Raw genomic sequence first — 27919 nt, forward strand, 5'->3', positions numbered from 1 at the left:
TCAATGAACAGACATCTCTGGAGAGAAATTTGAAGCCACAATCATCTGACGCTTAAGTGCTGCTGCTGGGACGTTGTTGATTCTGAGTAGCATCAGTGACTTTTTGTTTGTTTGCTCTTCTCGTCTGACTGGGGTGAAGGAAAAAGGAAAGCAGCAATCCATCTGCAATCCCTGCCTCTGGTTTGCTCAGCAAACAAAGAGCAGGAATGAAGCTTAATACTTACTGACTTCGCTAATGAGCTGTCAGGTGAGTCATTGCTTAAAATAGACTTGAAGTTGTGAAACACTTAACTGCCTGTGATGTAGTTTGGAAAATGTCGTGTGCATTATGACCTTGGATGTTGTTTGCAGACATAACATCGTCTCTATGCGACTGATCTGCCTGTACAAAGGCCATTTCACACAACTCCAACAGTACTATACTTCTGTGCCAGAATTTAAGCAAATTAAAATAAAGTAGTCCAAATAGCACATTATTCCCTCATACTCTGCCAAACAGTTCTATCATAGAGTCATAGAGTCATTCAGCAACAAGTAGGCCTCTTGGCCCAATTTGATCATGTTGACCAAGACTCTCCACTCCTAGTTTCACTGGCTTGCACTTGGCCAATATCCCTGTAAACCTTTAAAATCCATGTACCTGTCCAAATGTATTTTAAATTTGTTTTTGTACCATCAGCCACTTCCTCTGCCCACTCATTCCATATGACCCTCCATGTGAAGAAGTGGCCCCTCAGCTCCCTGTTCAGTCTTTTCTCTCTCACCTTAAGCCTCTGCTCTCTACCATCCAGCAAATAATGTTAGCTCTCTCTGAATCCCAAGCAATCTAACCTTCCAGATTAGACTTTCATGCAGGGCCTTGTCAAACAGCACCCCTGAGGATTATAGAGAAGCCAGTAAAGAACTCATAAAGAGATTTAGGAAAGCCAGGAGGGGTTATGAAATGTCCTTGGCAAGTAGGATTAAAGAGAATTCCGAGGCATTCTCTGTAGACATCAAGAGCAAGAGGATGTGGGTGAGGTTCTTAATGAGTACTTTAAGACCATAAGACATAGGAGCAGAATTAGGCCATTCAGCCTATTGAATCTGCTCCACCATTCCATCATGGCTGATCCCAGATGCCACTCAATCAACTTCCGTCTTAAATATACATATGGACTTGGCCTCCACCGCAGTCTGTGGCAGAGCATTCCACAGATTTACTACTCTCTGGCTAAAAAAATTCCGCCTTAGCTCTGTTCTAAAGGGTCCCCCCTCACTTTTGAGGCTATGCTCTTTAGTTCTGGATACCCCCACCATAAGAAACGTCCTCTCCACATCCATCTATGTAGTTCTTTCAACATTCGGTAGGTTTCAATAAGATAATCCCGCATTCTTCTAAATTCCAGTAAATACAGTACTTTACATCAGTATTTACTAAGGAGAAGGACATGGAGAATTGGGAGATCTGTGCTGAGTGCCTTGATATGTTAGGACATTTCAAGATAAAGGAGGAGGTAGTGTTGGGTCTCTTAAAGATGTTTAAGGTGGATAAGTACCCAGACCTGATGGGATATACCCCAAACTATTGGCAGAGAGAAGAGATTGTTGGGGCCTTGATTAATACCTTTCTGTCATCTCTAGCCACAGGCAAGTTCCCAAGGACATTAATATTGTTCCATTATTCAAGAAGTGAAGCAGGGATAACCTGGAAACTATAGACTGGTCAGTGGTAGGGAAGTCACTGGAGAGAATTCTTAGGGATGGGATTTATGAGCATTTGGAAAGCCATGGCTTAATTAGCGAGAGCCAGCATGCTTTTTACAGGGCAAGTCACGTCTTTCTAACTGGACTGAGTCTTCTAGTGAGGTGATGTGGGTGTTTGATCAAGGTAGGGTTGTCTACATGAATTTTATTAAGGCTGTTGACAAGGTCTTTCATGGGAAGCTCATCCAGAGATTAAGATGCATGGGAGCCATGGTGAACTGGCCATTTGGATTCAAGACTGGCTTGGCCATAGAACACAGAGGTTAGTGGCCAAAAGGATGTATTCTAGGTGGAGGTGCATCATGAATGGTGTTCCACAAGGACCTGTACTGGGACCTCTGCTGTTTGTAATATATATAAATAACATGGATGAAAATGTAGATGGTTAAAATGAGTAAGTTTGCAGATGATATGAGGATTGGTTAGTGATGTTGTGTATAGCGCAGAAGAATATAACAGAATATAGACCAGTTGCAGATATTGGCGGAGAAATGGTAGATGGAGTTTAACCCAGCCAAATGTGAATTGCTGCACCTTGGTAGGTCAAATGAAAAGTGACAGTACACTGTGAAGGGCAAGATTTTTAACAGTGTTGACAAGCAGAAAGATCTTGGGGTCCAAATTCATAGCTCTCTAAAAGTGGCTACACAGTTTGATCCGCTGGTTAAGAAAGCATTTGGCACACTTGCCTGTAATAGCTGAGGAACTGAGTTCCCAAGTCAGGAAGTTACGCTGCAGCTTTATAAAACTCTAGTTCGGCTGCATCTGGAGTACTGCATACAGTGCTGGTCACCCCCATTATAGGAAGAATGCTGAGGCTTTGGAGAAGGTGTAGAAGAGGTTTAACCAAGATGTTTCCAGGATTAGAGGACATGCGCTATAATGTACGGTTGGACAAATTTGGATTCTTTGCTCTGGAGCAGGAGAGACTGAGGGGAGATCTGATAGAGGTTTATAAGATTATAAGAGGCATTGGTAGAGTGAGACAGTCAATACCGTTTTCCAAGGTTTGAAATGTCTAATACCAGAGGGCATGAATTTAAGGTGAGAGGGGGTAACTTCAAAGGAGATGTGAGGGGCAAGTTTTTTACTCAGAGTGTGGTGGGTGCCTGGAATGTGCTGCCTGGGGTGGTGATTAGAGGCAGATACAAGAGAGACTTGTAAGAGACGTTTAGATATGCACAGAAATGAGAGAAAAATTAAAATACCCAGGAGCCTTGTGTAGGCAGATTAGTCTAGTTAGCCATTTGATTACTAATTAAATTGGACCACTACAACATTGTGGGCCAAAGGGTCTTTTTCTGAGCAGTACTGTTCTATGGCCTATGGAGTTGTTATGTCGCTAACATGCTATGAGGAATTTTACATTGTTGCACAGGTATCAAAATTATATTCAAATCATTTCAACAAATTTTACACCTAATGTCAAATCAAAATGATCAGACATTCTTTCTAAATACTGATTCACACCATGCTGCTGGAAGTCCATCAAGTCTGCCACCATTCCATTAGTTTTTGATCCTCATGCAGGCATTAATATCTCAAGGCTTACTTTCTGCAGTACTCTCTCTGAGCTAGTCTCTCCCCTACCATCTGCACAATTAGATTACTTCTATCCAGTCTGTTAGGTTACTTCCTAGTGTGGTGTATCCCTGTTTGTAATCCAGTATCATTGTTGATAGGCAACATGCCACACACACATTGCATTAGTCTGCCTCCCAAAATTGCTTGGTTCCCAATACTGTTCCACTGTTTGCAGTCAGTATCTTAGCTCCTATCCTTGGACATACTTTGCTCAGACACCTCCCCCCCAAACCTTAACTTTCTTCTCCTAAATCCACAAGCTCGATTAAGCGCAAACAACAGGAATTCTGCAGATGCTGGAAATTCAAGCAACATACATCAAAGTTGCTGGTGAACGCAGCAGGCCAGGCAGCATCTGTAGGAAGAGGTGCAAGCGACGTTTCAGGCCGAGACCTGACGAAGGTCCTACAGATGCTGCTTGGCATCTGTATCCCTTATCCGAAATCCTTGGGGCCAGTTGCATTTCGGAATTCAGAATTTTTCGGATTTCAGACCCCCCCCCCCCCACCATACCAAAAAACATGTATGTTCAAGTCCCTTACTTAACCTGTCTTAGTGCGGTGGTCTTTAGGACCCAGCGGCGCACCAAACCTACGCTCATCCTCCCGTATACTTTAAATCATCTCTAGATTACTTATTATACCTAATAAAATGTAAATGCTATGTAAATAATTGTTATACTGCATTGTTTAGGGAATAATGACAAGAAGAAATTTTATTTCCAACAGAAACATTCAATAAAACATAAAAATATGCAGCTTCAAACAAACTGAATCAAACACATGGTAAATGACTTATTGGAATAAATATAGAACATCACTGTCACTATAAAACTTCAGTAACTTGTCTTTCTGTTTATTTAAATCATATACAGTGGTAGTTCTGACACTATTTTCTTCGGTAAGACGCCGCACAGACACACCACGATCAAGCTTCCGCAATAACTCCACTTTCTGTGTTATTGATAATGATAGATGCTTCCTTCTCTTTTTCTCATTGTTACCCATAGGGGTATCTGCAGCTCTTTTTGACATTTTCACTGTGAAATTAAACACACAATCAACAGTGAACACAAAATATCAGCGGACAGCAAATGCACGTGTAACCAGTACGAGCGCTGAGCCACAACTGACGTCTGGCGGCCTCTGCTAGTGCTGCCACATCACACCTGAGTGACGGCAGCTGTTGGCAAAAAAAACTTCGGATTTCAGAGCTTTTTGGATTTCAAAATTTTGGATAAAGGAATGTGCACCTGTACTAACAACAGCTGCATACAGCCAAAGTCTTTTCTGGGACCCTTACTCTTTGTGATTTTTATAAATGACCTGTATGAGGAAGTGGAGGGATGGGTTAGTAAGTTTGCTGATGACACAAAGGTGGAGGTGTTGTGGATAGTGTGGAGAGCTGCCAGAGGTTACAGCGGGACATTGATAGGATGCAAAGCTGGGTTGAGAAGTGGCAGATAGAATTCAACCCAGATAAGTGTGAAGTGCTTCATTTTGGTAGATCTAATATGATGGCAGAATATAGTATTAATGGTAAGACTCTTGGCAGTGTGAAGGATCAGAGGGATCTTGGGGTCCGAGTCCACAGGACACTCAAAGCAGCTGCGCAGGTTGATTCTGTGGTTAAGAAGGCGTACAGTGTATTGGCCTTCATCGATCGTAGAATTGAATTTAGGAGCTGAGAGGTAATGTTGCAACTATATAGGATCCTAGTCAGACCACACTTGGAGTACTGTGCTCAGTTCTGGTCGCCTCACTACAGGAAGGATGTGGAAGTCATAGAAAGGGTGCAGAGGAGATTTACAAGGATGTTGCCTGGATTGGGGAGCATGCCTTATGAAAACAGGTTGAGTGAACTCGGCCTTTTCTCCTTGGAGCGACAGAGCATGAGAGGTGACCTGATAGAGGTGTTTAAGATGATGAGAGGCATTGATTGTGTGGTTAGTCAGAGGTTTTTTCCCAGGGCTGAAATGGTTGCCACAAGAGGACACAGGTTTAAGGTGCTGGGGAGTAGGTACAGAGGAGATGTCAAGGGTAAGTTTTTTACTCAGAGAGTGGTGAGTGCATGGAATGGGCTGCCGGCAACGATGGTGGAGGCGGATATGGTAGGATCTTTTAAGAGACTTTTAGATAGGTACATGGAGCTTAGTAAAATAGAGGGCTATAGGTAAGCCCAGTAATTTCTAAGGTAGGGACATGTTTGGCACAAGTTTGTGGGCCGAAGGGCCTATATCGTGCTGTAGGTTTTCTACAACTTCTATAACTTCTAAGTTTTACTGCTGAGGTTTGCCACGTTGGAACCAATTTTAGACTAAAATTAGGTTTTAAATTAAGATTAAAGCTCTGAGTTCACATTTAGTACAGGGGTTCCCAACCTTTTTTTTTACCATAGATCAATTCCACTGAGCAAGGAGTCTATGGGCACCTGGTTGGGAACGCCTGATTTATGATTTATAAAACCTAAATCTATAAGGGTGCATATAAAGGCAAAGAACAGAAACATTTGTTTCCTCCCAAAAGGTGTAGGCTATCCCTGGAGATATGGAAACTAAATAAAGGGTGCAGATATTTGGTTTATGATTATTGTCACATGTACTGAGGTACAGTGAAAAGCTTGTTTGAAAACTGTTCATACAGATCAATTCATTACACAGTGCTTTGGAGGCAGTACCAGCTAAAGTGAATACAGAATAGCGTGTAACAGCTGCACAGAAAATGCAGTGCAGGTGGACAATCAGATGCAAGATCATAATGAGGTAGTTCATCTTACCACACAAGAGGTCTGAAAACGATGGATCGAAGTTTCTCTTGAGCCTGATGGTACATGCTTTCAGGTTTCTGCATCATCGGCCCAGTGGGAGGGGGTAATAGACAATGTCTGGGGTGGATCGGCTCTTTGATTATGCTGACTGCTTCACTGAGGCACCAAGAAATATAGACAGAGTCCATGGAGGGGAGGCTAATTTCCATGATGTGCTAAACTGTGTCCACAACTCGCTGTAGTTTCTTCTGCTCACGGGTTGCCATGACAAGCCATCAAGTCAAATCAAGTCAAGTCAATTTTATTGTCATTTCGACCATAACTGCTGGTACAGTACACAGTAAAAACAAGACAATGTTTTTCAGGATCATGGTGCTACATGAAACAATACAAAAACTACACTGAACTACGTAAAACAACGCAAACCTACACTAATCTACAGACCTACCAGGACTGCATAAAGTGCACAATACAGTGCAGGCATTACAATAAATAATAAACAAGACAATAGGCACAGTAGAGGGCAGTAGGTTGGTGTCAGTCCAGGCTCTGGGTATTGAGGAGTCTGATGGCTTGGGGGAAGAAACTGTTACATAGTCAGGTCGTGAGAGCCCGAATACTTTGGTGCCTTTTGCCAAATGGCAGGAGGGAGAAGAGTTTATATGAGGAGTGCATGGGGTCCTTCATAATGCTGTTTGCTTTACGGATGCAGCGTGTGGTGTAAATGTCTGTAATGGCGGGAAGAGAGACCCAGATGATCTTCTCAGCTGACCTCACTATCTGCTGCAGGGTCTTGCGATCGGAGATGGTGCAATTTTTGAACCAGGCAGTGATGCAGCTGCTCAGGATGCTCTCAGTACAACCTCTGTAGAATGTGGTGAGGATGGGGGTGGGAGATGGACTTTTCTCAGCCTTCGCAGAAAGTAGAGATGCTGCTGGGCTTTCTTTGCTATGGAGCTGGTGTTGAGGGACCAGGTGAGATTCTCTGCCAGGTGAACACCAAGAAATTTGGTGCTCTTAACGATCTCTACGGAGGAGTCGTCGATGTTGAGCGGAGAGTTGTCACTCCGTGTCCTCCTGAAGTCAACAACCATCTCTTTTGTTTTGTTCACAGAGACAGGTTGTTGGCTCTGCACCAATCTGTTAGTTGCTGCACCTCCTCTCTGTATGCTGACTCATTGTTCTTGCTGATGAGATCCACCACGGTTGTGTCATCGGCGAACTTGATGATGTGCTTTGAGCTGTGTGTTGCAGCACAGTCGTGGGTCAGCAGAGTGAACAGCAGTGGACTGAGCACACAGCCCTGGGGGGCTCCCATGCTCAGTGTGATGGTGTTGGAGATGCTGCTTCCGATCTGGACTGACTGAGGTCTCCCAGTCAGGAATTCTAGGATCCAGTTGCAGAGTGAGGTGTTCAGGCCCAGTAGGCTCAGCTTTCCAATCAGTTTCTGAGGAATGATTGTGTTGAATGCTGAACTGAAGTCTATGAACAGCATTCGAACGTATGCGTCTTTTTTGTCTAGGCGGAGGGTGATGGCAATGGCGTCATCTGTTGAACGGTTGGGAAGGTACGGTCCAGTGAGGGGGACAGCAGGGTCTTGATGTGCCTCATGACGAGCCTCTTGAAACACTTCATGATGATGGATGTGAGTGGGACGGGAGGGTAATCATTGAGGCAGGACACTGAAGACTTCTTCGGCACGGGGACGATGGCGGCGGCCTTGAAGCACGTAAGAACGACAGCGCTGCTCAGGGAAATGTTGACGATGTCAGTGAGAATCTCTGCTAGCTGGTCTGCACATCCTCTAAGCACTTTGCCAGGAATATTGTCTGGTCCAGAAACCTTCCGTGGGTTGACCCTGCATAGGGTTCTCCTCACATCGGCCACGGTAAGACACAGCACCTGGTCATTTGGAGGAGGGGTGGTTTTCCTCACCGCCACATCATTTTCCGCCTCAAAACGAGCATAGAATTCCTGACGAAGGGTCTTGGCCTGAAACGTCGACTGCACCTCTTCCTATAGATGCTACCTGGCCTGTTGCGTTCACCAGCAACTTTGATGTGTGTTGCTTGAATTTCCAGCATCTGCAGAATTCGTCGTGTTATAGAATTTATTCAACGCATCTGGGAGGGAGGCATCACCAGCACAGGCAGGTGGTGTTGTCATGCACCTGGATAGAATAAGCACCAGATAGGATTACAGCTCTATGTATCCATTTTCTGTACTTAGCCAGTCAAAGGTTCTCTTGTGTTAATCACTAAAAGTCTGTTTGCACTACTAATTACATCACCGTACACATTTATTTGGGCAGGTATTGTTTAAAATGTCTTCCTCTTCACACTTAGAAGCCAGAAACTATTGTTGCTGGTGTTACTGTAAAAAAACTGTGGAATTTCTCACATGCCTCTGAACTATAGCTACATCGATAAAATTCAATATTACTTCTTGTTATAATTATAAATAGCAGAAAAATTAGTTCTGATGAGAGGTTATCAACCTGAATCGTTGACCCAGTTTCTCTCTTCACAGATACTACCTGGCTTGCTGAATATTTCCATTAAATTTCAGATTTCCAATATCCTCCGCATTTTGCTTTAGTTTCTTCTATTAGTGTAAATTACCTTTCAGGTTTCCAAGATATCGTAGCAATTAGTACAACACTATTGCGGCTCGGAGTGTTCAGGGTTCAGAGTTCAATTCCGGCACTGTAAGGAATCTTTGTATGTCCTCCCCATGGAATGTATGGGTTTTTTCCAGACCCTCCAGTTGCATCCCACAGTCCAAAGACCGACTGGATCGGTTAATTGGTCACTGTAAAATGTCCCATGAGGTTAGGGTTAAACAGTTTTGTCAGGTGTTGCTGAGGCGACGTGGCTCGAAGGGCCGGAGAGGCCTACTCTGTGTTGTATCACTAAATAAATAAATAAAACAAAACACGTGTCTGAACTGTTTCACCTTAACGGGACACCTAGTAACAGGAATGTTGTGACAGAGAGAGACTATTTTCTCCTTTAAGGGAGTAATTGGGTAATTATCTGATACAGGTCTCTAGACAGAAGTCAGCAGGATTAGTTTTGAATGACTCAGGATAGATATCTATGTAAGAAGCAACAGTTTACAACAGGTCAAGTTTTCTGGCCTGTAGCTATTGAACACCGAGGCAATATTATTATTTAATGACATTTATCTTAATGTCTATCCCATTGGTATGCTGAATTTTAATATGTAACTTGCACAAATCCACGTGTTCATTCCTCTGCACAGTTTACTTTGTGAAGCCAGGGCTAATGTGATGAGTCTGAGGAATCCGTCATTCTCATGTGTAAAATACCTGCCCACCCCACCTGGAACCTGCTCCCTGAACTTCCTCAGAGCAGCTCCCACCAATGAATACTTTGATAACAAATGAACCTTTCAATTCACTCCATATATGTGCAAGTTTAGCACTTAGGTTTTTGGCAATGAGGACAGCAAACTGGTTTGAGGGAATTCTGGTCCCTTGTGTGAAACAGTTCTAATTCCCTCTTTATTCCTCTAGTGATTATCCATAGTTTATGTACCCTTGTTACCAATTCTCCAAGCAGTGGAAGTGATTGTTCCCTATTTACCAATCTGACACGGCTATTAAATTCTCTGTCAAACCTCTCGTTCCAACATGAAAGCCCAATTTATTTTTCACCTTTCCATCAAAGCAGTTAATCTCTTGTTCCTTGTACCATTTAGAAAGTGCAGAGGAGCAAAGGGATTTAGGTGTCCATGAACAGAAATCACTAAAAGCTACTGGACAGGTACAACAAAGTAATCAAAAAGACTAATGGAATGTTAGACTTTATCTCAAGGGTGTCGGGATACAAAAGGGAGAAAGTTCAGCTTCAGTTACACAGAGCTTCGTTGCATCCCATCTGAAGAAAAGCATTCAGAATTGGGCATTGTCTCTCAGGCAAACACTTATTGGACTTGCAGCACAATCACACCAAAATGCTACTGAAGCTTAAACGTTGAATTATGACAATAATTTGGGTTGGGTTTCTTTGAATTTAGAAGATTGAATTAATATTTTGATGAGTTTAATTTGACAAAAACACACAAAAAATGAACATTGGGTTAGAAACTTAACATTAGAGACACTTATGGGAAACAAGTTAGTAAACATTTTTTTTGCCCAAAGAAGGTTGAGAATGCATAGCTCTCTCTCCCAAAAGCATGGGTTAATTAAACATTTCCCAATTTGGATAATCCAATCTTGGCTAGTTGAGAGTATTAAAGAACAGGGATCAAGTGGGGAAATAGAATTCGGCATGAATCTCTTATGACATTACTAAATAATAGAACAGACTTAAAGAGCTGAAAGGCCCACTTCACTTCTGTGTTTCCGATTTTAAATTAATTAACCTTCAATTTTCCCATTCCTTGTTACTCCTTGCTTCTCCTGAAGGACTAATTCAATATGCAAATGTGCCTAACAAGGAGATTTACATTGGCTGTTTTTAATGACAAACAAGAGAAAATCTGCTGACGCTGGCAATCCATGCATCACACACAAATTTCTGGAGGAACTCAGCAGGCTGGGCAGCATCTATGGGAAAGAATAAACAGTCCACGTTTCGGGCCGAGACCCTTCAGCAGGACTGGAGAAATAAAGATGAGGAGTAGAGTTAAAAGGACACAAGGTGATGGGTGAAACTGGGGGTGGAGGGGCGAAGTAAAAAGCTGGGAAGTTGATTGGTGAAAGAGATACAGGACTGGAGAAGAGGGAATGAAATTGATTGGTGAAAGAGATACTGGGCTGGAGAAGGGATAGTCTAATAGGAGAGGACAGAAGGCCTTCCATAGCCTTCTGTCCCCTCCTGTTAGATTCCCCCTATCCAGCCCTATATCTCTTTCACCAATCAACTTCCCAGCTCTGAACTTCACCCCTCCCCCTCCTTGGGTTCACCTATCCCTCTCTGTTTCTCTCTCCCCTCCCCCACCATTTAACTCTACTCCTTATTCTTATTTCTCCTGATGAAGGGTCTCAGCCCAAAACGTCCACTGTACTCATATCCATTGACGCTGCCTGGCCTGCTGAGTTCCTCCAGCATTTTGTGTGTGTTGCTAGACTGTTTTTATATGTCTGCACTCTCCAGCCAGGTATTCGGATCATCACAAGACTTTACTGTCGTTTTCTAGGCTTTATTTTCTAAATAAGCAATGAGCTGAGTGGGGAAAAATAAAATTTTAGCACAGGTCAAAGGGAACCCATGAAAAAAAATCACATCCCATCTATTTACCACTTATCTTTGCAATCTGTCCTCAGACAGATTCTTCACATTGGTTCAATATATTTGCTCTATTGTTTCCTTCTGAAAATTCTGAAAAACACTGAATTTCCTATACTTGCACTCTGTTATTTTCTTACATGAAGTTTGAGCCAGATCTCAACAAATGCATACTGCAAGACATTAATAAAATAAGTTATTGGCTAAGGATATAAAAAATATCACTTTAAATTTACTTAATATTATATGCAGCTTTAAAGAGAGAGCCTTGGTAGATACACTAATAAATTTCAATATACTGATATCAAGATACATTGCAATAATTTCATTTATTCATTCTCAAAATCTATCATCTATGCCTTAAAAACTTGTGCAAGGAAAGGAAGATTTCTAAGGGATGGAATTTGAAGGAGTCATATTTTAGGAGACACAGCAAATGCAAATTTCAGTAGGTTCAATTTAATGTCAGAGCAATGTATACAATATACATCTTGAAATTATTTTTTTTTACAAACGTCCACGAAAACATGGAGTGCCCCAAAAACTGAAGGACAGTTAAATATTAGAACCCCAAAGCCCCCCAGCTCCCCCTCCGACGTATAAGCTACAGCAAAGTGACAATCCCCCCACCAGCAAAAAAACATCTGCACCCTCCATCGAGCACTCAAGCGTGCAGCAAAGCATCAATAAAATAAGATTTTGCATTCTGAAGCAAGAAAAGCCATAAGACGATAAGACATAGAGTAGGAGCAGAATTAGGCCACTCAGCCCATCACATCTGCTCTGCCATTCCATCTTATTATCTCTCTTGACCCTATTGTCCTGACTTCTCCCTGTAACCTTTGACACTCTGACTAATCAACAGTCTATCAACCTCCACTTTAAATATACTCGATGACTTGTCCTCCAAGGGCATCTATGGCAATGAATTCCACAGATTCACCACCCTCAAACTCAAGCAATTCCTTTTCGTCTCTGTTCTAAATGGATATTGCTCCATTCTGAGGCTGTGCTTTCTGGGTCCTAGACTCACCCACCATAGGAAACATCCTCTCCACATCCACTCTACTAAGTCTTTCAATAATCAATAGGTTTCAATGAGATACCTCCTTGTTCTTCTAGACTCCAGAGATTACAGGCCCAGAGCCATCAAATGCTCCTCATACTTTGACCCTTTCATCCCCAGAAACATTTTCACGGACCTCCTTTGGACTCTCTCCAATGCCAGCTCTTCTTTTCTTAAATAAAAGGTCCAAACTGCTCAGAATGTTCCAAGTGTGGTCTGACTAATGCCTTATAAATCCTCAGCATCACATTCCTGCTGTTCTAGTCCTCATGAAATCAATGCTAACATTGACACCCAAGTCCCTTTGCAGCTCTGATTTTTGAATTTTTTCTCCATTTAGAAAACAGTTTATGCCTTTATTCCTTCTACCAAGGTACATGACCATATACTTCCTTATACTATATTCCATCTGCCACATTTTTGCCTGTTCTCCCAATCTGTGAAAATCCTTCTGCAGACTCTCTCCTTCCTTAACACTACCTGCCCCTCAATCTATCTTTGTATTGTCCGCAAACTTGGTCACAAAGTCATCAATTCCATCATCCAATTAATCGACATTTAACATGAAAAGAAGCGGTCCCAATACTGACCCCTGTGGAATACCACTTGTCACCAGCAGCCAACCAGAATAATCCCCCTTTATTCCCACACTTTGCCTCCTGCCAGTCAGCCAATCTTCTATCCATGCTAGTATCTTTTCTGTTATCCCATGGCTCTTATCTTGCTAAGCAGCCTCATGTGTGGCACCTTGTCAAAGTCCTTCTGAATATCCATGTAAACAACATCAACCATCTCTCCTTTTTGTATCCTGCCTGATATCTCCTTAAATAATTCCAACAGATTTGTTAGGCAAAATTTCCCCCTGAGGAAACTATGCTGACTTTGGCCTAATTTATCCCACCTTCCCACCTACATCCACAACACTTCTCATGCCCCTGATCTCCTCAGTAACTTTCAATTCCCTGGCCCTGACTGCCCCATCATGGATGTTCAGTCCCTATGCACATATATCCCCCCATCAAGAAGGCCTCAAAGTTCTCCCTTTCTTTCTTGACAAAAGAACCAACTCATCCCCCTCCACCACCATTGTTCTCTATCTGGCAAATCTCGTCCTCACTCTGAGCAATTTTTCCTTTGGCTCCTCCCAGTTTCACCAAACTCGTGGGGTAGTCATGGGCACTCATATGGGCACCAGCTATGCCTGCCTCTTCAATGATTATGTAGAACAGTCCAAGTTTGAAGCCTTCCCTGGTTATACTCCCCAACTCTTCCTCTGCTACACTGACAACTGCATTGGCACTGCTTCATGCACCCATGCTGAGCTTTTCAATTTCATCAATTTTGTCTCTAACTTCCACCCTGTCTTTAAATTCATTTGGTCCATCTCTGACATCTCCCTCCCCTTTCTCTTCATCTCTGAAGACAAACTGTTTTATAATCCAACTTATTCCCATGGTTATCTCAACTATACCTCTTCCCACCAAATCTCCAGTAAAAATGCCATTCCTCTTTCTCAGTTTCTTCACCTCCACTGCATGTGTTCCCAGGAGTGGCTTTCCATTCCAGGACATCAGAAATGTCTTCCTTTAAACAACAGTTTCCCACCCTCCAGCATTAATGCTGCCTTCACCCCCATCTCCTCCATTACCCAGCATCTGTCCGTGCTCACCCCATCTTCCTGCCGTGATAGAGTTCCTCTTGTCCTCGCCTACTACTCCATCAGCCTCCACATCAACACATTATCCTCTGCAACTTCTGATGTCTCCAAAAGGATCTTTCCCTCCTTCCCATCACCACTTTCCACAGGATTCGCTCCCTCTGCAATTCCCTTACCCGTTCATTGCTCCTGGCACTTATCCCTGCAAGTGGCCTAAGGGCTACATCTGCCCATACGCTTCCTCTCTCACCGATCCAGGGCTGCAGTCAGCCCTTCCAGGTGAGGCAACACTTTACCTGCGAATCTGCAGGGATCTTCAACTGTGTCCGGTGCTCCTGAAGCAGCCTCCTCTACATTGGTGAGATCCATCATAAATTGGGAGACAGCCTCACCTTGGCACAAGAGGAGGCCAAAGACCCGTTAAAAGGATTTACTCCTTAGTCATAATGATCCGAGAGGTTCAGAAATAATCTGTATTTACCAATAAGTACCTTTATTGGCTCAACAGAAGAACATGTGATCTTACACCACTGAATACCTCTGTGCACACTTACTAAGTTCTCCTGACTCTCCATGAACAGTCAAAGAACAGTAAAGGTATTACCAGCAAAAAGAGTCTATACTGCTCACATGTTCCTCCTAGTTCCGCTCCAATCTCCATAGGTCCACATCCACGATGGTTGGTATGCTCTTTTGCATTTGAAGCTCCTCGTGGGAACCTGCAAGAAGCAAAACGGAGAGAATTTTTTGAAGACCTTTTCCATTCACCTGGTGTTCAGAGCTGTTTTTGAGAAGGTGCAACTTCCTCCTAAGCAGAATGATGAGCCTAATTAGGTACACCCTGCCCAAACATCCTGGGGTGTTACATCCTGGGGAAGTAGCTAAAGTGACAGGAAACCCCAAGTTCCCCAGAATGCCTGATTTTCAACCTCACTGCTACGGGCGGAAGTTCCCACTTCCTTCTAAAAAGCAACAATTATACCAGTGCCTAAGAAGAATAATGTGAGCTGCCTTAATGACTATTCCCGGTAGCACTCACATCGACAGTGATGAAATGCTTTGAGAGGTTGGACTAGAATGAACTCCTGCCTCAGCAAGGACCTGGACCCATTGAAATTTGCCTATCACTACAATAGGTCAATGGCAGATGCAATCTCAATGGCTCTTCACATGACTTCAGACCACCTGGACAACACGAACACCTAAGTCAGGATGCTGTTCATCGACTAGAGCTCAGCATTTAATACCATCATTCCCGCGATCCTGATTGAGAAGTTGCAGAACCTGGGCCTCTGTACCTCCCTCTGCAAATGGATCCTCAGCTTCCTAACCGGAAGACCACAATCTGTGGGGATTGGTGATAGCATTTCCTCCTCGCTGATGATCAACACTGGTGCACCTCAGGGGTGCGTGCTTAGCCCACTGCTCTACTCTCTATATATCCATGACTGTGTGGCCAGGCATAGATCAAATACCATCTATAAATTTGCTGATGATACAACCATTGTTGGCAGAATCTCAGGTGGTGACGAGAGGGCGTGCAGGAGCGAGATATGCCAACTAGTGGAATGGTGCCACAGCAACAACCTGGCACTCAGCGTCAGTAAGACAAAAGAGCTGATTGTGGACTTCAGGAAGGGTAAGACAAAGGAACACATACCAATCCTCATAGAGGGATCAGAAGTGGAGATGTGAGCAGTTTCAAGTTCCTGGGTGTCAAGATCTCTGAGGATCTAACCTGGTCCCAGCATATCAATGCAGTTATAAAGATGGCAAGACAGCAGCTATACCTCATTAGGAGTTTGAAGAGATTTGGTAGGTCAACAAATACACCCAAAAACTTCTATAGATGTACTGTGCAGAGCATTCTGACATGCTGCATCACTGTCTGGTATGGGGGGGGAGGTGCTACTGCACAGGACCAAAAGAAGCTGCAGAGGGTTATAAATTTAGTCGGCTCCATCTTGGGTACTAGCCTACAAAGTACCCAGGACATCTTCAAGGAGCCGTGTCTCAGAAAGGCAGCATCCATTATTAAGAACATCTAGCACCCAGGGCATGCCCTTTTCTCACTGTTACCATCACGTAGGAAGTACAGAAACCTGAAGGCACGCACTCAGGGATTCAGGAACTGCTTCTTCCCCTCTGCCATCGGATTCCTAAATGGACATTGAACCCTTGGACATTACCTCGCTTTTTTAATGTATAGTATTTCTGTCTTTTTGCACATTTTTAAAATCTATTCAATATGTGTATACTGCAATTGATTTAGTTATTTATTTATTATTTTGGTTATTTTATTTTGGTTTTTTTTTCCTGTATTATGTATTGCATTGTACTGCTGCTGCTAAGTTAACAAATTTCACGTTACATGCCAGTGATAATAAACCTGATTCCGATTCTGAGTTTGTCACCCCCTGAATGAAACTACTCCATGCACAAAATGGAGTTCCTGGCATTGAAATGGGCTGTGGTGGATAAGTTAAGTGACAAGTTTGAGGTGTGGACTGACTTGTACCCTGAACTTGGCAAAGTTGGATGGCACTTGTCTTCAATGGTCGGTGGCGTTGTCTGCTCATGACTTCAGCCTGAAGTATTGGCCGGGGAGTTGGAGCATTGATGCAGATATGTTGTCCCAACGCTTACATGAGGTGCTGGAAATGAACGAAGAGTGGGAGAGTGTTCCTGACTCTACTGTTAAAGCAATGTGTCAGTATTCCGCTACAGGGAAATCAGAGGCAATTCCCGAGCAGGATAGAGCCATGGATCATTTGGGAGCTTCTGGTTGCACCATTCCACAAGCTTACTGCAACTTAACCTCTCTGAATACAAAGCAGTTACCTTCCTTGAGTCCTGGGGCAGTGGCAGCAGCTCAACGAGACAACCCCTGTATAGATGCCATTTAGTTATCTGTTGCAGAAGGGGCTATGGCCCATGTTGAAAAGATGAAACACCCTACCATACCCTTACTGATGAGAGAATGGAACAAACTGGAGTTGAGGAACCAGGTTTTATACAGGGTCATTGTCTCCTCCAGACAGGCCTCGGTGTTCCCAATTGGTTTGCCTGAGAAGCATTGGAGGACTGTGTAGAAGTCACTTTATGATGATTCAGGTTATTTGGGGTTTAATAAGACCTATGGATTGGTCCAAAATCGATTCTATTGGCTTCGAATGAAGCCTAAGGTTGAAGAGTACTGTAAGTCGTGCATTCGATGTATTCAGAAGAAGGCACTGCCTATGAGATTTGCTCCATTATCCCATTTACAGATTGCAGGGCCACTTGATTTAGTGCGTATGGATTTCCTCTCCATTGAACCTGATTCCAGCAACATCGCAAATATCTTGGTCATCATGGATCACTACACCAGCTCTGCTCTAGCCTTCCTCGCAAGGGATCAGAGGGCATCTACAGTCACCCAAGTGTTATGTGAAAAGTATTTTGTTGATTATGGCCTCCCAGGAAGAATACACAATAATCAGGGAAGGCATTTTGTGAGTCAGCTCATTAATGAGTTACTGAGCATGCTTGGAGTTGAGAAGTCGAGGACCATGTCCTATTACCATCAGGGTGATCCCCAGCCTGAAAGATTCAATCAGACATTGTTGGACATGCTTGGAACCCCTGGATATCAGCAAAAAGAGCAAATGGAGTCAGCATATTGGGCATTTGGTCCACAGCTACAACTGTACACAGAATGAAATTAGCAGATACTCACCATGTTGTTTGATGTTCAGGCACAAAGCAAGATTACCTGTAGGTTTCTGTTCTGGAGCAGACAAAATATCTCAAGTATGTGTTTCACATGAGGAAAGAACTGCAAAAGGCTTATGAGCTAGCAGATGTCTCTGCTACCAAGCAAGATCAAAGAAACTAGAGGAGATATGATCAAAAGATTAGGGTCTCTTAACTGATGCCTGGAGACAGAGTTTTAATAAGGAATTTAGGCTACTTTGGAAGCATAAGCTGACGGACCACTGGGTGTCTATGCCTTATGTTGTGGAGAACCAGCTGTCAAACATACAGTGGCATGCAAAAGTTTGGGCACCCCGGTCAAAATTTCTGTTACTGTGAATAGTTGAGTTGAAGAGGAACTGATCTCCAAAGGTCATAAAGTTAAGATGAAACTTTTTTTTCAACATTTTAAACAAGATTAGTGTATTATTTTTGTTCTGTGCAATTTTAGAGTGAAAACTAGGAAAGGAGCACCATGCAAAAGTTTGGGCACCCCAAAGGTTTAAGCTCTCAGGTAACTTTTACGAAAGTCTCAGACCTTAATTAGCTTGTTAGGGCTATGGCTTGTTTGCAGTCATCGTTAGGAAAGGCCAGGTGATGCAAATTTCAAAGCTTTATAAATACCCTGACTCCTCAAACCTTGTCCCAACAATCAGCAGCCATGGGATCCTCTAAGTAGCTGCCTAACACTCTGAAAATTAAAATAAATGATGTCCACAAAACAGGAGAAGGCTATAAGATGATAGCAAAGTGATTTCAGGTAAACGTTTCCTCAGTTCGTAACTAATTAAGAAATGGCAGTTTATAGGAACAGTGGAGGTCAAGTTGAGGTCTGGAAGACCAAAAAAACTTTCCGAGAGAACTGCTTGTAGGATTGCTAGAAAGGCAAATCAAAATCCCTGTTTGACTGCAAAAGACCTTCAGGAAGATTTAGCAGACTCTGGAGTGAAGGTGCACTGTTCTACTGTGCAGTGACACCTGCACAAATATGACCTTCATGGAAGAGTCATCAGAAGAAAACCTTTCCTGCGTCCTCACCACAAAATTTTGCTTCAGAAGTTTGCAAAGGAACATCTAAACAAGCCTGATGCATTTTGGAAACAAGTCCTGTGGACTGATGAAGTTAAAATAGAATTTTTTGGCCAAAATGAGCAAAGGTATGTTTGGAGAAAAAAGGGTGCAGAATTTTATGAAAAGAACAATTCTCCAACTGTTAAGCACAGGGGTGGATCAATCATGCTTTGGGCTTGTGTTGCAGCCAGTCAGTCGGGGAACATTTCACTGGTACAGGGAAGAATGAATTCAATTAAATACCAGCAATTTCTGGAAGCAAACATCACATCGTCTGTAAAAAAGCTGAAGGTGAAAAGAGGATGCCTTCTACAACAGGATAATGATCCTAAACACACCTCAAAATCCACAATGGACTAGCAAGCTGAAGGTTTTGCCATGGCCCCCACAGTCCCCAGACCTAAACATCATTGAAAATCTGTGGATAGACCTCAAAAGAGCAGTGCATGCAAGACGGCCCAAGAATCTTACAGAACTAGAAGCCTTTTGCAAGGAAGAATGGGCGAAAATCTCCCAAACAAGAATTGAAAGACTCTTAGCTGGCTACAGAAAGCATTTACAAGCCGTGATACTTACCAAAGGGGGTGTTACTAAGTACGAACCATGCAGGGTGCCCAAACTTTTGCTTCAGGCTCTTTTCCTTTTTTGTTATTTTGAAACTGTAAAAGATGGAAATAAAAAAGTAATCTTGCTTAAAATATTAAAGAAATGTGCCATGTTTAACTTTATGCGTTTTGGAAATCAGGTCACCTTTTACTCGCTTAGCTATTCACAGTAACAGAAATTTTGACCAGAGGTGCCCAAACTTTTGTATGCCTCTGTACCAGTTCTCTGGGTGAAGCCAGAAGATGGGAATGGCCTTGTCAAAATTCTCCATCGGAATCTCCTTTTACCCCTCGAGTAGGAGGCATGTGTTGACTCAAAACCTGAGCTGGAACCTACAGCTGGTAGGAGAACTCTGCGCAGAGGGAGGAGAACAGAAAGGCAATCAGCAGAAAGACCTGAAAAGGGCCCAACTACTGAATGCCATATGGACTCAGAGGATGAGGAAATGGGTGTGTGGTATATGTTATCCTATGCAAACTCCCCAAGAATTGATGAAGAGATTTCTGAATCTCCCAACCTTGACTCAGATGTATCTGGGGGTGGGAGGGGGGACAAGCAGTGGACTGGAGGACACAATGCTAGACAATGAAGGGAAGCTGGGCCCCAATGTAATTGGGGATGAAGCCAATCCCAGTCTGGTGTCAAGGGGACCTGAGTTGCTGGAAAACATGAGTAATGGACAGAGGGAAGCTTCCCCAAGTAGACAGGAAAGATCCCATGGGGTGCCTGAGGATGAAGAAGCTGAAGATGATATGAGGTCTCAGAGAGTCTGGAAACCTCCAGATAGGCTGGCATATACACACTGGAGAAACTGAGTGTTGCATCTATCCCCATAGTGAGGAATGTTACTGCCATTTACAAGTGGATTGAGGGTCCTGAAATTACAAAATTTATTTGAATAAGGTGCTATTAATAATGGCTTAATACATTTCAAAGTCATTTGGAAATGACTAATTTTGGTGGGGGGAGAATGCAGTCCCCTAGTTAAGATTTTTACTGCTAATGCTGTAGGGTATTTCATTTAGTAGCTTTCTGTAGAAGCTGTGTGTCCCGCTGGAAGCATGTTTGGGTATTGGTTAAAGGTAAGGGGCTATGATATTCTACTCAGGAATGTTGTATCAGCCAATCAGGATAGCGGAATTGGGAGAAGGTTCTCGAAAAAACTGGGTGGTGAGAGATTTGTGATAGACATTGGTGGGATTCATGGTCTTTTTGGCAGGAGAGAGGAGAATATCGGGAGAGACGGCCATAGGATCCGATCTGACTGGAAGACCTGATTGCAAGGAGTACTTCACAAGTCAAAGGAATCCAAGATGGGAAGTTCTACTGGTGATTGGCGATGAGAATTCGACACCATGAGTAACAGTCATACCCAGCTCTTGAACAATACAAGCTCCAACGATGTGCACATTTAGACTGGTTTAATTGTAACGGGCCCTTTTATCTTTTTTCCTTATCTTCTTCTTCTCAATAACTGATTGATAAAGCTGAAAATAATAAATACACTTTCTTTATAATTGTATATGATGTACAATCTGTTATTTCTTGCTAACAGATAATTGTGTATGGCCAGTACTTTACATAGCATTCGCTCATATTGAGGTCCTATTAATGAAAACATTCCAACTTTCCTGTTTGGTTGGATCCAAATCAACCCGACCTTAGATGTATATTGTTTAAGAAAGGTGGTCTTCTCACCACTGAGTCCAGTGGCTCAGTGGCTGTTAGCAGAGCCAGCTAACAAGCCAAGTTTGCATAGGAGCCCAGTTGGGGTGGGGTGGGGGGGTTGGTTACAAAAGCTTCTCAATCCGCTAACTTCCCACTAATATTATATGCCCTCTCCTTTGTTTTGGTGCTGTCTTTGACTTCCCTTGTCAACCACAGTTGCCTTATTCACCCTTTAGAATTCTTCTTCATCTTTGGAATGTATCTGTCCTATGCCTTCTGAATTGCTCGTCAGAAACTCCAGCCATTGCTGTTGCCATCCCTGATAGTGTCCCATTCCAATCAACTTTGGCCAATTCCTCTCCCACGCCTCTGTAATTCCATTTTCTCCACTGTAATACCAACGCATCTGATTTTATCTTCCCCTCTCAAACTACAGAGAGAATTCTATCATGTTATGATCACTGTCTCCCAAGGATTCCTTGACCTTAAGCTCCCAAATCATTACACAACATTCAATCCAGAATTGCCTTTCTCCTAGTGGGCTCGACCACAAGCTGCTCTAAAAAAAAAACATCTCCATAGGTATTTTACAAATTCCCTCTTTTGGGATCCAGTACCAACCTGATTTTCCCAATCTACCTGTATATTGAAATCCCCATGACTCTTATAACATGGATCTTATTGTATGCCTTTTCTAGTTCTTGCTGAAATGTATATCCCATTTCCTGGATACTGTTTGGGGGCCTGTATATAACTCCCATCAATGCCCTTTTACCCTTGCAGTATCTTAACTCTACCCACAAGTAGTCAGGATCTTCCGATCATATTTCATCTCTTTTTAAGGATTTGATTTCTTTTTTTATCATCAGAGCCATCCCACCCACCCTGCCTAACTGCCTGTCCTTTCAGTACAATGTATGTCCTTGGATGTTAAGCTCCCAAATATGATCTTCTTTCAGCCACGACTCAATGATGCCCACAACATTATACCTTTAAATCTCCAACCTCGCGGCAAGATAATCTACCTTATTCCATATACCTCGTGCTTTCAAGTATAACATCTAGTATAATGTACTGGAAGAACTTAGAGGGTCAAGCAACATCTGTGGAGGCAAAAGGATCATCAACATTATGGGTCAAGGTGCTGCATTCTCCACTTTCCTTGTACTATCTCAACTAAAATTGACAGTGTTGGGCTCAAATGTTTCTTCAAGTTTTTTTACAATGTCCCCGCATAAGCCCTGGTTTGTGATACATCAAAAATTCACATTTGAAACATCGCTGACTTTTCTACTAATTTATCAACATGCTTCTTAGTTCTGATCCCTTCCATGGAACTGAATGATGTTGTTTGCCTTAAAGAAGATCTCCACAAAGCCAAAGTGTGGCTGAATCTGCTTGGGTATTTCACCATGTACTTCAATCACCAATTTCCTGCTTTACTCAGGAGAAGTCCTCTTGCTCAGACAGTCTACTTTTTACTACACAGTCTCATGTCACCCTCACAAGCAGCAGCATTCCAAACCCACCACCAATGCAGTGTCTATCAAGAGCTGCTGAGAAAAAATCTCTCTCAGTTTAGGCAGAGCTTAAAACAGATATTCCTTTAAAAAGACAGTCATTTTCAAAGAAATCAGTAGTGTCAGATACAACAATGCATCCAGGTTGTACCATATGGCACATGTAATACTTGAAGTTGTATTCACACTCCTGCAGTTTCTCATGCAATGTCCTAAACTATGCAGATGAACGCAAGAAATTCTGCTGATGCTGGAAGTCTTGAGCAACGCACAAAAGAAATGTTAGAGGAACTCAGCAAGCCAGGCAGATCAATGAAGGGGAATAAAGAGCTGCTTCCCTCTTCTGCGCCCTCCATTTCCTTCCAGTCCTAGGAAGGGTCTCAGTCTGAAACTTTGACCATGTATTCCACTCCATAGATGCCATCTGGCTTGCTGAGATCCCCCAGCATTTTTCATGTGTTCCTGCATTATGCAGCCCACTCTGCTGTGGCATTATCAAATACCTTCCAGATCGCAATGATTTTCAGTCTGTTGTCAGCGCCTGTTGCAGCCACAATGCTCCCCACTCCTATAATTTTTTTTTAGATTTGGCTGTACATTTCTGCCCATTTATGCAATTGATTGGGACTCTGGTGACTTTGACATGAACTCGTGACAGCCCTCTCCTTGGGGTGGCAGTGTAGAGTAGCGGTTGGGCGAGTGCCAGCAGCCTGGATTCAGTTCCGCCACTGTTTGTAAGGTGTTTGTGCGCTCTCCCCGCGACCCTGTGGGTTTTCTCTGGGTGCCTCACTTTCCTTCCACATTCCGAAGATGTACTGGTCCCATGGGTGTAACTGGGCAGCACAACCTTGTTGGGCCAGAAGGTCCTGTTAATGTGTTGTTTCTCTGAACTAAAATAAATCAAAACTCCAAGTCAAGTAATAAAGAATCTAACATTCAACAAAGTAGTCAGCGCTGACGTTTTTGGGAATGACGGCTTAACACAGCAAGGGATTTTTAGAGTTGTTGTTCTGGAAGGTTTTTAGCTTTTAACAACCATACGAAGTGTTCTAGAGCTGGGTAAAATTTGAGATGCAGGAAAAGAATTGCATGCATATGGTTCTGAACGTTGACCTCACCCTCACCCTATTCACACATTGACACTCCATAGTGAGAAAGTGTAGACAAATTGCTATGTGCCCAAGAGTGCTTTTAAGAGTGGTAAGCTAGCGTTCTAGGATGCAGGGAAACTTTAAGCAGTGACAACGACATAGAATACTGGATTTTGGCTGAGATATTTCGCCAACGAACAGTGTAGTTAGTGCTGGCTACATGCAGTAAGGTTGTAAATGAGCAGGGATATCAAACCTGACATGCTGTCATGCAATCTGATTCCCGGGCTAATCACATGATACAAAGTGCAAACCTGCTCTTGGGGGTTCATCAGTTTAGCTTCCTCTAACTCTGCTGCAGTTCACAGAAAAATAGACAAATTCAATGACAGACAAGAGAATACCTGCTGATGTTGGAAATCCGAAGGAAGGAGAGGGAAAAGGGGATGGGGAATGGTGCCATCACTAGAAATCTGAGAAATTGATGTTCATGCTATCAGGTTGGAGGCTACCCAGACAGAATATAAGGCTATTCCTCCAACTGAATGTGGCTTCTTTGCAACAGTAGAGGAGGCCATGGATAGAAAGAGAATGGGAAGTGGAACTAGAATGGGTGGCGACTGGGAGATTCCACTTTTTCTGGCAGATGCAATGTAGGCCTCTTGTATATCGATGAGACCCAACATAGATTGGGAGACTGCTTCATTGAGCATCTATGCTCCATATGCCAGAAAAAGTGGGATCTCCCAGTGGCCACCCATTTTAAATCCACTTCCTCTTCCCGTTCCGACATGTCTATCCATGGTCCCCTCTACTGTCATGATGATGACACACTCAAGTTGGAGGAACAATGCCTTATATTTCGTCTGGGTAGCCTGCAACCTGATGTCATGAACTTCCTCAAACTTCTGGCAATGCCTCCCCCCTCACCATGCCCTATCCTCATTTCCCTCTCTCACCTTATCCTTGCCTGCCCATCACCTCCCTCTCGTGGTTTTCCCCTCTTTTCTTTCTCCAATGGCTGTCTGTTCTCTCCTATTAGATTCCTCCTATCCAGCCCTGTATCTCTTTCACCAATCAACTTCCCAGCTCTTTAATTTATCCCTCCCCTTCCAAGTTTCACCTATCACCCTGTGTTTCTCCCTCCCCTGCCCCACACTTCAACCCTACTCCTCATCTTTTTTCTCCAGTCCTGCCAAAGGTTCTTGTCCTGAAATACTGACTGTTCTCTTTTCACAGATTCTGCCTGGCCTGCTGAGTTCCTCCAGCATTTTGTGTGTGACAAATTCAATGTGTTTATACATTAAATTACTTAAATTAAGAGCATATATTTAAAATGTTAACTTATTCTCTATATTTTAGGCTGAAACTGCAATTTCACTGGCGATGTGAAACTGCACAGTCATGAAGTTCTATCTTCAGAGTTATTATGGCAAAGGTGAGTTCAACCAAAAACACAAGCGATCCACTTGTTTCATACCTTTAGCTTTTGTTTGAAGATTGAACAGCTAATTAATCATAATCAAAAGAGAACAGATTCTCATATAGTGAACCGCAGCATCACCTTGGATACCCCATGGAATCTTAATGGGAAGATAAACAGACGTTAGAATCTGAGCTGCTTTCACAGTTCAGTATCTGCAGCTGCACTGGGTTGATTTGGAACCCTGACGTGGCTGATGTCCTGCATAATAGCAGGCTATTATTGGCACAAAACAATAAAGAAAGCACGATCATATGAGAGGGTAATCCATTAACAAATTGGTCATAAGTGAAGCTCCAGACACACCAATATGCTTGCTGTTACATGATACAAGACTTCACACGGTTGAGGACAATTCATTGACTTTCAGAGGTCATTAACTAATGATCTTGGTTGGCCTGAGGTAGATTAGCACCTTTAAAGTATTCTGCATTTTTGAATACTTGGGATAGTCAATTAACCTATTTAACTCTTTTTATAGCTGTAGTTGTTTGAAAGTTAGCACAAATTTCAGTTTTTGACAGCATTTCTGATGTAAGCGTATTATTCCAACATAATCTACTCCATAATTACTTTGCATGGACTTAATTTTTCTGTTTTCCTTTCCCACTCCTCTTCTGAAAACACTGATGCACAGATTAATGTTCTTCCAATATTCCACACTTGAGTGGCACTGTCTGGTGCCTTGCTTCAGCGACCATCATTCTCACACATGCACTTCTGTTTGGTGAGTTTGTGTGAAAATTAACCTTGCTGCTTTTCTTAATTAACCCTGACAACAGCTGTAGGGATTTGCTATTACTTCATATGAAGTCAATTCCAGTTGAAACTTAGCACCATGCAAAGTGGTCGCTAGCGTGCTACAATTAGTCTGTGTTCTCATAGGTTGTGGCTTTGAATAGCCAAGATGAACGGTAGTCTTGGACATTAACAATTTGCCCCTCCATACTTTGGAAATAACATCCAATATCTGCCGTTGTGGGAGACTCGAGATTAAGGATGCCGACAGGCAATTATGTGGTTGTAATTGAGACTCCAGGGTGGTGTATTGCCTCCTGGGTGCGAGGGTCAAGGATGGTGCTCAGTCAGTACAGGAAGGTGAGCAGCCAGAGGTCATAGTCTATTTTAGAACAATTTTTGGGTTTAGCACACTTACATTTAGCAAATGACTGTATGATGCCTGTTGTACCTTGTTTCGTCGAATAAAGAAGCTGCTTTATATCTACCTGTACTTTTCTCCAGTGGCTTAATTCATGTAACAGCAGTTTTTATAGGTATCGAAGATATAGGCAGAAGCAGAGGTAATGTTCTGCAAAGTGATTTTAGGGAGCTAGGTAGAAATTATAATGCTGCAATTCCACGGTTGTAATCTCAGGATTACTACCTCTGTCACATGCTAATGAGGTAAGAAATAGACACTTCAATTGGACATGCAGTTCAATATAGAACACAGACATCCACAGCACATTACAGGCCCTCCGGCCCACAACTGCCTAGAATTTCCCTAGCACATAGCCCTCTATTTTTCAAAGCTCCATATACCTATCTAAGAGGCTCTTAAAACCCTATAGTACCTGTTTCCACCACAGTCGCCAGCAGCCCATTCCACGCACCCACCACTCTCTGAGTGAAAAACTTACCCCTGACGTCTCCTCTGTATCTACTTCCAAGCCCCTTAAAACTATGCTTCCTTGTGTTAGCCATTTCAGCCATTTCAGAGGAGAAAGCCTCTGACTATCCACACGATCAATGCTTCTCATCATCTGATACACCTCTATAAGGTCACCTCTCACCCTCTGTCACTCCAAGGAGAAAAACCCAAGGTCACCCAACCTATTCCTATAAGGCCACATTCTCCAATCCAGGCAACATTCTTTTAAATCTCCTCTGCACTCTCTCTATAGTATCCACATCCTCTCTGTAGTGAGGTGACCAGAACTGAACACAGTACTCCAAATGGGGTCTGACCAAGGTCTTATATAACTGTAACATTATCTCACGGCTCTTGAACTCAATCCCAAGGCTGGTAAATGCCAACACACCATATGCCTTCTTAGCAACACTGTCATCCTCTGCAGCAGTTTTGAGTGTCCTATGGACATGGACCCCAAAATCTCTCTGATCCTCCACTCTGCCAGAAGTCTTACCACTAATATTATATTCTGCCTTCGAATTTTACCTTCCAAAATGAACCACTTCACCCTTTTCTGGATTGGACTCGATCTGCCACTTCTCAGCCCAGTTTTGCATCCTATCAATGTCCCGCTGTAACCTCTGACACCCCTCCAGACTATTCACAATACCCCCAACTTTTGTGCCATCAGCAAACTTACTAACCTACCCTTTTACTTATTCATCCAGGTCAATTATAAAAACCACAAAGAGGAAGGGTTCCAGAACAGATCCCTGCAGACACCACTGGTTACCGGCCTCCATGCAGAATACGAACCATCTACAACCACCCTTTTCCTTCTGTGGGCAAGCCAATGGAGTTAAATTGACTTTATATCTTACATCCTTCACATATGTGACAAGTAAAAATCTTTACGTTACATCTCCAAATGAATGTGCAATGTGCAAATTATAGCTATTTGTAACAAATAGTATGTGCAGTAAGATATACAACAGGGCAGTCAATATAGCTTAGAAATACAACCGTATCAGCAAG

At 42.9% G+C, this 27919-nt stretch overlaps 1 long non-coding RNA gene across 1 annotated transcript; it reads left to right on the plus strand.

The window, feature by feature from the left end:
- Positions 1-27773, plus strand: LOC134342392 (uncharacterized). Its single transcript, XR_010017015.1, has 3 exons — positions 1-247; positions 25131-25206; positions 27613-27773. It is a non-coding gene; the product is annotated as an uncharacterized LOC134342392 (long non-coding RNA).
- The last annotated feature ends 146 nt before the right edge of the window (positions 27774-27919 follow it).

The sequence above is a fragment of the Mobula hypostoma genome, chromosome 1 (genome assembly GCF_963921235.1).
Source record: "Mobula hypostoma chromosome 1, sMobHyp1.1, whole genome shotgun sequence".
Taxonomy (NCBI): Eukaryota; Metazoa; Chordata; class Chondrichthyes; order Myliobatiformes; family Myliobatidae; genus Mobula; species Mobula hypostoma.